We start from the raw sequence: 10451 nt of genomic DNA on the forward strand, positions 1-10451 counted from the left end.
GATGCAAAGAACTGACTCACTGGAAAAGACCCTGATGCTGGGAAAGATTGAAGGCGGGAGGAAAAGGGGACGACAGAGGATGAGATGGTTGGATGGCATCACTGACTCAATAGACATGAGTTTGATCAAACTCCAGGAGTTGGTGATGGACAGGGAGGCCTGGCATGCTGCAGTGCATGGGGTCACAAAGACTTAGACACGACTGAGTGATTGAACTGAACTGACTGAGAGAAAAATCTTGGGCTGCAGGAGTGTGAGCTTGGACTCAATAATAGCTTTAGTAAAATGTATTCTTACCCCTGAATTTAGATAACTGTGGCTGACAGTTTTGGAGAATATGCTCTCAGGTGAGTAAATGATGCTTCAGGCAGAGGCCACTGGTGGCTCTCCTTCAAATCTGTCTTCTTCTCTTTTCTACAGAAATAGAATCAGGCATGGGCTATCCAGAATAAAAGCTGCATTTTCCAGCCCCCTGTAGATACGTATGATCATGTGACTACAATTTGTCCCATGGGATGTAAGTGAAGTGTTGAGATGCTCCCAGTAGAATTCCTTAGCAGAGGTGGTGCTCCACTGGGCACCTTTTCCAACCACTTTATCCATCTTTCAGGTTTAACTATAGATGTCATAGCTGATGCCACATCCTGGCTCTGGATAATGAAGACCATGTTTGGCAGCATGAAAAAATAGGGGTCCAGATCCACAATATCTTAAAGCATCATTTACTTATGAAAATTTACTTATGAGATGGAAATGAATTTTGCTCAAGCTGTTACTGAGTCCAAGTTCATACTGCTGGGGCAAGGAACAGCAAGTTTATTTGGAACGCCAGCAGTTTGAGATGATGAACTAGTGTCCCAAAGAACCATCCTATCTGAGCTAGAATTCAGACTTCTTTCATACTAAAAGGAGAGGGTTGTGGCTGGTTTTTGCAAACTTTTGGTGCTGGAATCCTTTGTTCTCATAACTGTCCACTGAGATGGAGTCACAGTGTTCCTATAAACCTCCAACAAGACAAACGTCATTCTCTGTTCTGAAATTTTTTATCTCTATACAAATGGAAAAGTGTTATACCTTTAAAGGTTGAGGCCTTGAGAACGGGCTGTTCTGTAAATTTTGAGTGATAGGCAACATTCTTGACTTCGAGCAAAAGCAAAATACAAAGGTTAAAGTAAAAGAAACAGATGCAATATAGAGTCAAATTTGTTGTTCCCTATTGGTGTACTCAAAGCCACCATCACTTTGAGTCGTGCTGACTCATCCCTAACTGATGCAGCCAAAAGTGGGTGCTCCAAGGAAAAGACCCAAACCATGGCTTCAACTACAGATGCCATTCAGGCTGACTCAGGCCAAATGGAGAGCCATGCAATGTCTTCAAGAACCGCAGCCCTGGCACCTGCACCATCTCTCTGCCAGGGCTCACCCACCTTCACACCCCTCCACACCGAGGTCCCTGTGCCCCCACGCCTCCCACTACAGGCTTCTCCCCGCCCTGCTCCAGCTTCAGCTCCTCCACAGAGACAGCCTCATCCCCATGAGATTTATTTCAGCGTCACTTTCCAGAAGAGTGGCTCCCAGTTTCCCATTGCTGCTCTGAAAGGGCCTAAAACTAAACCAATCTAGAACCCATTTCCATGGGTCTTTGGTTTGTGGCATGACCCTTAGTGTGGAACATGAAGTATCAGTCATACTTGGGTGGGAGACATGGGTTAGGGTGTAACCCCCCCCCTTCCAGTGCCTCTCAGAACCCCCACAAAGACAATTAGTAGGCAGCCCATGGCCAACACAGACAGGTACACAGAGGCCGGATGGATCAACCCCCACCCCAGCACAGTAGCTCCACCTTAGGAAGTAAAATAGGCAATTAATCACCCAAAGGGAAAGTCTAGAGTCTTAGGAGTGAGTTTGGTTAGATGATATCACACTGGTGACATCAGGGTGAGGCCTGTCTTCTCACCTGCCCACTCACCCACATCACCTGAAGGTGAGGTTGCTTTGCATTGAAATCCCATCATTTATTCACTTGTTCACTTAATGCACTCTTACTGAGTGCCTACCCTATGCCAGGCCCTGCTGCACATGGAAAATTGAAGCTGAATTTAGCAGGACCCACACCTGCATAAGTGCAGAATCTAGAGAGCCTGAACTCCCCCTGGGCAGAGACTCAAACAGGATTATTTGGAGACAATTGTTTACATGGCACAAAAGAAGGCAAGAGTGAAGGTGAACCCTAATTAATTCGTAGGAGAGATTTCTAAGAGTAGTAGCTTAGAAACATCCTGTTCCAGGATGTACATATAACATATCCTATGATCTGTGACAACCTTCAAAACAAGTCCCTTTCTGTGCTCTGCTGGTCAGGCAGAAACTCCCATCAAATACTTGAGACAGTCAGCATTCCCAAGTGTCTGTCTGCCGACAAGCCAATCAAAAGATCAAAAACGGTCCATCTGTGTGTCTATATACTTACAGTTTCATAATGCATCAGCTATGAATGCTTTAGGCTGCAAACTAGAGACAGATTCAATCAACCGTGCTGTTCAAAAATAGAAATTTATGGTGAAAGCTGAATTAGGTTGTAGCTCAGCTGATGGCATTGTGCCAGTGTTGGTTTCCTATGAGGTCCTGTGGTTATGTAAGATCATACAAATGGTAGATGGAAATTTCTGTACTATCTGCAATTTCTTGTGAGTCCTGTGTGTGTTAGTCACTCAGTTGTGTGTGACTCCTTGTGACCCCATGGACTATAGCCCACCAGGCTCCTCTGTCCATGGAATTCTCCAGGCAAGAATACTGGAGTGGGTTGCCATGCCCTTCTCCAGGGATTGAACTCAGGTCTCCTGCATTGCAGGCAGATTCTTTACCATCTGAGCTGTCAGGGAAGTCCCTTGTGAGTCCTAGACCATTTCAAAATAAATGATATTTTTGAAAAAGCTTTCATCATATTCACAATGAGAAATCTAGAGGTCACCAGTTTGCCTATGTGGGTTCAGATGTTCCATGACGCTGTCGATGACCACGGCCCTTTCTACTTGCAGTTCTTGGCCCTTTTTCCCCTCCTTGTGGTCCTATGGATACTGCATAGCAGCTGCAGCTCCGGCTGCAATCAGCTCTACAGCTAAGAAGAAAGCTGAAGGAGAAGAGCCAAGTACATATGCTGTCTCTGTCAAGAAAGCAAGGGCTTGAAAATGTGTCCATCAATTATCTGACTCTCTCCCCTTGAAATGTGAAGCCTCATCCCCTCCCTTGAAAGCAGGCCAGACTTAGTGGCTCACTCTGCATGAAAACTGCGGGATTTCCCACGTGGCGCTAGTGGCAAAGAATCTGCCTGCCAGTGTAGGCAACGTAAGAGACCTGGGTTTGATCCCTGGGTAGGGAAGAATCCTGGGGAAGGGCATGGCAACCCTCTCCAGTATTCTTGCCTGGAGAATCCCCATGGACAGAGGAGCCTGGCGGGCTACAGTCTACAGGGCTGCAGAGAGTCGGACACGACTGAGCAACTCAGCATGCACTACATGAATAAGGTAGAAGGCACAGCAGGAGGGCCGTGGGGCAGCCTTCCCACTGGCCCCCCAGGGTGCCCCACAATCTTGCCTCTTGATTTCCGTGCCCCTGTGTAGTCCCCTCCCCAACGTGCTTCTAACCAGCGGAACACGACAAAGGTGAAGAAGGTCACCTCTGTGCTTTTGTTACATAGGATTTTGGCTTTTGTCTGGCTAGAGGACTCTTACTGGACCCTCTCTGCATGACTTTGATAAAGTGACCTTGTTATGGAGGTAAGGGATGGGGGGCAGCCCAGAGCCGACTGCCAGTGAGGAGTTCAGTCTTGTTGACAACCACGTGAACTTGGAAGATCCTTCCCCATCAAGCCTCAGCTGAAATCCAGTCCGGCCGACACCCTGACTGCAGCCTCCTGAGAGACCTTGAGTCCGGGGAACTCGCCGAGAGTCCCGACCAAGAGAAGCTGTGAGATGAGAAAGCATGTTTTCTTAAGCTGCTACATTAGGGGAATTTGTTACAAAGTGTAGCCAGTGTACAAAGTGTACAAAGCTGTACCTAACAGTACAGCGCTGCTATGGCCTGCGAAGTATGGTCATAAAATGGGTAGTTTCTCTCTTTCTCTCTCCCCCTCTCTCTGTCTCTCTGCCTCTCTCTGTCTCTCTCTGTGTCTCTCTCTCTGTCTCTCCCCCTCTCTCTGTCTCTCTCTGTCTCTCTGCCTCTCTCTGTCTCTCTCTGTGTCTCTCTCTCTGTCTCTCCCCCCTCTCTCTGTCTCTCTCTGTCTCTCTGCCTCTCTCTGTCTCTCTCTGTGTCTCTCTCTCTGTCTCTCCCCCTCTCTCTCTGTCTCTCTCTGTCTCTCCCCTGTCTCTCTCTCTGTCTCTCTCTGTCTCTCCCCTGTCTCCCTCTCTGTCTCTCTCTGTGTCTTTCTCTCTCCACATCTCTCTCTCTCTCTGTCTCTCTCTCTCTCCCCATCTCTCTCTCTCTCTGTCTCTCTCTGTCTCTGTCTCTCTCTGTCTCTCTCTCTGCCTCTCTCTCTCTCTCTGTCTCTCTCTCTCTCTGCCTCTCTCTCTCTCTCTCTGTCTCTCTCTGACTCTCCTCCTGTCTCTCTCTGTCTCTCTCTGTCTCTCCCCTGTCTCTCTCTCTCTGTCTCTCCCCTGTCTCTCTCTGTCTCTCTCTGTCTCTCTCTCTCTCTGCCTCTCTCTCTCTGCCTCTCTCTCTCTGTCTCTCTCTGTCTCTCTCTCTGTCTCTCTCTGTCTCTCTCTCTCTCTCTGCTTCTCTCTCTCTCTCTGTCTCTCTCTGACTCTCCCCCTGTCTCTCTCTGACTCTCCCCCTGTCTCTCTCTGTCTCTCCTCTGTCTCTCTCTGTCTCTCCCCTGTCTCTCTCTCTCTGTCTCTCCCTGTCTCTCTCTCTCTCTGTGTCTCTCTCTGTCTCTCCCCTGTCTCTCTCTGTGTCTCTCTGTCTCTCTCTGTCTCTCCCCCTGTCTCTCCCCCTGTCTCTCTCTCTCTGTCTCTCTCTCTGTCTCTCCCCTGTCTCTCTCTGTCTCTCTCTCTCTCTGCCTCTCTCTCTCTGTCTCTCTCTGACTCTCCCCCTGTCTCTCTCTGTCTCTCCTCTGTCTCTCTCTCTGTCTCTCTCTGTCTCTCTCTGTCTCTCCCCTGTCTCTCTCTCTCTGTCTCTCCCCCTATCTCTCTCTCTCTGTGTCTCTCTCTGTCTCTCCCCTGTCTCTCTCTGTCTCTCTCCCTGTCTCTCTCTGTGTCTCTCTGTCTCTCTCTGTCTCTCCCCCTGTCTCTCCCCCTGTCTCTCTCTCTCTCTGTCTCTCCCCCTGTCTCTCTCTGTCTCTCTCTGTCTCTGTCTCTCTCTCTGTCTCTCTCCCTGTCTCTCTCTGTGTCTCTCTGTCTCTCTCTGTCTCTCCCCCTGTCTCTCCCCCTGTCTCTCTCTCTCTCTGTCTCTCCCCCTGTCTCTCTCTGTCTCTCTCTGTCTCTGTCTCTCTCTCTGTCTCTCCCCCTGTCTCTCTCTCTGTCTCTCTCTCTCTGTCTCTTTCTGTCTCTCCCCCTGTCTCTCTCTGTCTCTCCCTGTCTCTCCCCCTGTCTCTCTCTGTCTCTCCCCTGTCTCTCCCCCTGTCTCTCTCTCTCTCTCTGTCTCTCTCTGTCTCTCTCTCTCTGTGTCTCTCTCTGTCTCTCTCCCTCTCCCTTCTCTCCACCTCTCTGTCCCCCTGACTCACTGTTCCTGCTCTGGGGGAAGCCAGGTGCCATGTCCTAAAGACCCGGTAGAAGAAGGAACGGAAGGCAAGGAACGGAAGCCTTCAGCCAATGGCCAGCACCCACTTGAGAATTAGACCCCTGGGTCCCACAGCCCCAGGCAAGTCCTCAGGGAACCTCAGCCCTGGTCAACATCGCGACTGAAAGCTCTCAAGAGATCCCCAGTCACAATACCCCCCCACCCCACCCAGCCACCCTCAAATTCCTTCCCCACAGAAACTATAAGAGTAACGTCCATTGTCACTCACACCACCATGGTGTAGGGTGAGTTATCAAGCAGGGATGATGACATACAAGTCCACGGGCCAGGACAGGTCTCATGCCCACAGTCACTGGCAAAGAGGAGTGAGGTGACAACGGCTACCTTAGCCCAGTCAAGGTCCTTCTCCTGGGACCAGCCTTCCCACTTCACCCATTTCAGATTGGGGTTTTATTAGCAGAGGAGAAGTAAGAGGCAGCAGAGGAAAATGGCTTTTGATAGGCAAAAACTGTGTACCTGACACACACAAGTGCTTCAGTTCAGTTCAGTTGCTCAGTCGTGTCCGACTCTTTGTGACCCCATGAATCACAGCATGCCAGGCCTCCCTGTCCATCACCAATTCTCGGAGTTTACCCAAATCCATGTCCATCGAGTTAGTGATGCCATCCAACCATCTCATCCTCTGTCGTCCCCTTCTCCTCCCGCCTTCAATCCTTCCCAGCATCAGGGTATTTTCCAATGAGTCAGCTCTTCGCATGAGGTGGCCAAAGTATTGGAGTTTCAGCTTCAACATCAGTCCTTCCAATGAACATCCAGGGCTGATCTCCTTTAGGATGGACTGGTTGGATCTCCTTGCAGTCCAAGGGACTCTCAAGAGTCTTCTTCAACACCACAGTTCAAAAGCAACAATTCTATGGCGCTCAGCTTTCTTCACAGTCCAACTCTCACATCCATACATGACCACTGGAAAAACCATAGCCTTGACTAGATGGACCTTTGTCGGCAAAGTAATGTCTCTGCTTTTAAATATGCTATCCAGGTTGGTCATAACCTTCCTTCCAAGGAGTAAGCGTCTTTTAATTTCATGGCTGCAATCACCATCAGTAGTGATTTTGGAGCCCCAAAAAATAAAGTCTGACACGGTTTCCACTGTTTCTCCATCTATTTCCCATGAAGTGATGGGACCAGATGCCATGATCTTAGTTTTCTGAATGTTGAGCTTTAAGCCAACTTTTTCACTCTCCTCTTTCACTTTCATCAAGAGGCTCTTTAGTTCTTCTTCACTTTCTGCCATAAGGGTGATGTCATCTGCATATCTGAGGTTGTTGGTATTTCTCCCAGCAATCTTGATTCTAGCTTGTGCTTCTTCCAGCCCAACGTTTCTCATGATGTACTCTGCATATAAGTTAAATAAGCAGGGTGACAATATACAGCTTTGACATACTCCTTTTCCTATTCGGAACCAGTCTGTTGTTCCATGTCCAGTTCTAACTGTTGCTTCCTGACAAGTGCTTACTTGAGGGTTAAAAATACAGGTTTAAACACAAATTTTCCCAATAAACTCTAAAAAAATTTTTTAAAAATCAACAACAAATTCTGGAGGAAGATAAACTTTAGAAAAAAAAACCTGGGAGCTTCTGAATTAGGATGATAAATTAGAACCATCCTCTCCTCCCTAGCTACCACCCCATCCAGGGACCATGGAAAGACATTCCCTTAAATAAAGTTTAAGAAGGAAGGCTATGACAAAGCTGGACAGCATATTAAAAAGAGACATCACTTTACTGACAAAGGTCTATAAAATCAAAGCTGTGGTTTTTCCAGTAGTCGTGCATGAATGTGAGAGTTGGACCATAAGGATGGCTGGGAGCCAAAGAATTGATGCTTTTGAACTGTGGTGTTGGAGAAGACTCCTGAGAGTCCCTTGGATGGCAAGGAGATCCAACCAGTCCATCCTAAAGGAGATCAGACCGGAATATTCATTGGAAGGACTGATGCTGAAGCTGAAGCTCCAATACCTTGGCCACCTGATGCAAAGAGCTGACTCACTGGAAAAAACCCTGATGCTGGGAAAGATTGAAGGCAGGAGGAGAAGGGGACGACAGAGGATGAGATGACTGGATGGCATCACCAACTCAATGGACATGAGTTTGAGTAAGCTCTGGGAGTTGGTGATGGACAGGGAGGCCTGGCATGCTACAGTCCATGGGTCACAAAGAGTTGGACACAACTGAGTTGGCTGAACAACAACAACAGCAAAATTAATTAATGACATCACTCGGGAACCTCATCCAGCTGACTAAAACGTGAGCCCATCCTAACAGGATGTCTTGGTTGTTAATAAACATGCCTCTGTTTTGCCATGACTGACTCGGGACCTCAAAAAGCCAGAGTGAAAGAAAAGTGAATCTTCAGAGAGGCCCAGGGCACTGGGCATGGTAGGGCCCTCCCACTCCGCTCAAGTCACTCGGTGAAAGGCATAAAATAAAACATAAGAGCCACCATTTATAAGGATTCCACGAAAAATTGTAGTACCTGGGTTTCAATGAAAAAGCTCTTCGTAGACTTATGACAATATGACAATCTTGGTCAACAAGGCTACAGATAGCTTGGAAAGAAAATGAGGGAAAAGGCTTTCTTTTTCTGAAGCCTGGCTAACAGGGAGCTAGAACAATAGAAAGGGGTTGAAGTGAGAGACCCCAATTCTTAGGCCAAATGTGCATGGAGGATTCAGCCTCAGGGACTGTTCACATCAACTGTTGCTGCATCAGTGATCAAGAGCCCAAGGTCACAGCCAATGTCAGTGAAGAATGTACTTCCAGGCACATTTATTAAAATGCATCATCACCTCTACTCACTCACTGCCTTCATCCAAGCCCCTTTGAATGTGGACATACTCTGACTTCCTTCACCAGTGACCAGCTCAACTGATTTTTCCAACTTTAAGAATACGCACTGAATGCAAGTCCTACAAATGCTTGCTTGAGGATTAAAGACACAGGTTTAGCACACATTTAGCCAATAAACATAGTCTGGGTTCACAAGCATATTTATTAAGCCTTCTTTATGAAAAAAAAAATCTACTTTCAAAAACCAAGTTATTTGATAATGAAAATTATTTTTAAAAAGTTAAGAGTATGGTATGATATTTTTAAAGGGAATTATTTAAAAGGGAGGAAAAATAAAATTCAACCAGCAGAGAACAGGTTTAATAAAGAATCTAAAAGCTGAGCTCTTGTGTTTGAGGCTAATCCTAACCCCTTATTCCTGAGAGAAATGAACACTCGGGGACCAATTTTCAGAAAAGTCTTTCTGAGCAGTCATTTTGCTGGAGTGTCTGTGCTCATTTTAAGCCAGTGACAGTTATAAAACTACCCCCCACCCTGAGGATCTTTCAGGGTAGGACATAGCTCAGCGAGACCACAGGCGCTGCATTTAATCATTGCCAACTGCAGCCACGCTAAACCTAGTAAGACTAGTAGCTTTAGGAGTGCAAATGTCAGGCTGTGAAAATCCCCAGCTCCCAGAACAAGAGGATTAAATATTTCTTATGCTTTTATCAGCTCTAATTAATAGTGGTTCTTAGCTTCAGTGATTAAGAGTCTTAACACATGACGAATCTTCATTAGGCAGGAAAGTCAAAACGCTTTTCTTTCAATCCACCCTGAGCCAGCCTGATTCTCTACCAAGCTGCATGCATGCAAAGTCGCTTCAGTCATGCCAAACTCTTTGTGGCCCCATAGACTGTAGCCCACCAGGCTCCTCTGTCCATGGGATTCTCCAGGCAAGAATACTGGAGGACGGTGCCATTTCCTACTCCTGGGGATCTTCCTGTCCCAGGGATCGAACTGATGTCTCTTCTGTCTCCTGCGTTGGCAGGCGGGTTCTTTACCACTAGCACCACCTACCAAGCTGAGCTGCACTGAAATCACAGGGAAACTCAACACACTTTAGCGAGGGCCCCTTTCACCCCCCGCTGGAGCTTCTGGGGCTGAGTTGATGCTGCTGGTCACTCCAATGAGTCCCAGAGGCCCTCACACAAGGAAAATGTCTCCTTACCACAGAAGGGCCTGGGTCATGAGCAGACATCCAAAACAAGATGAGTGACATCATTGGGTCTTCTGGGAGCCCAGAGATCCTCCTTGGATTGCAGGAGCCTGGAGGACTCCTCTGGGAAGGAATAAATGGCACCCTTGTGGTCTTAAGACATTAACAAGCTTTCTGAGCCGTTTTCTTTAAATGTGAATTTAAGTGTTGCCAATTTTCAATTATCTCTGCTAATGCTGGTGAAGAGAGGCACAGATAATTCAAAATTGTAGACGCTAAAGGTTGCTTGTATTTGGCCTGGAAAAGCAATTTGCAGTGACATTTTTAGGAGTTTAAAAAAATTTTTTTGGAATATAGCTGATCTACAATGTTGAGTTAGTTTCTGCAGTACAGCAAAGTGAATCAGTTATGCATACACATATATCCCCCCTTTTTTAAGATTCCCTTCCCATTTAGGCCACCACAGAGCACTGAGTATGTTCTCATTAGTCACATATTTTACACACAGTAGGGTGTATATGTCAATCCCGGTTTCCCAGTTCATTCCGCTCCCCTCTCCCCCCTTGGTGTCCATTCTTTTGTTCTCTGCATCTGTGACTATATTTCTGCTCTGCAAATAAGTTTATTCATACTCTCTCTCTAATTCCCCATGTAAGTGATATTGTATGATA

Source organism: Giraffa tippelskirchi, chromosome 8 (assembly GCF_054371585.1).
Source record: "Giraffa tippelskirchi isolate mGirTip1 chromosome 8, T2T-mGirTip1v1.2.pri, whole genome shotgun sequence".
Classification (NCBI taxonomy): Eukaryota; Metazoa; Chordata; class Mammalia; order Artiodactyla; family Giraffidae; genus Giraffa; species Giraffa tippelskirchi.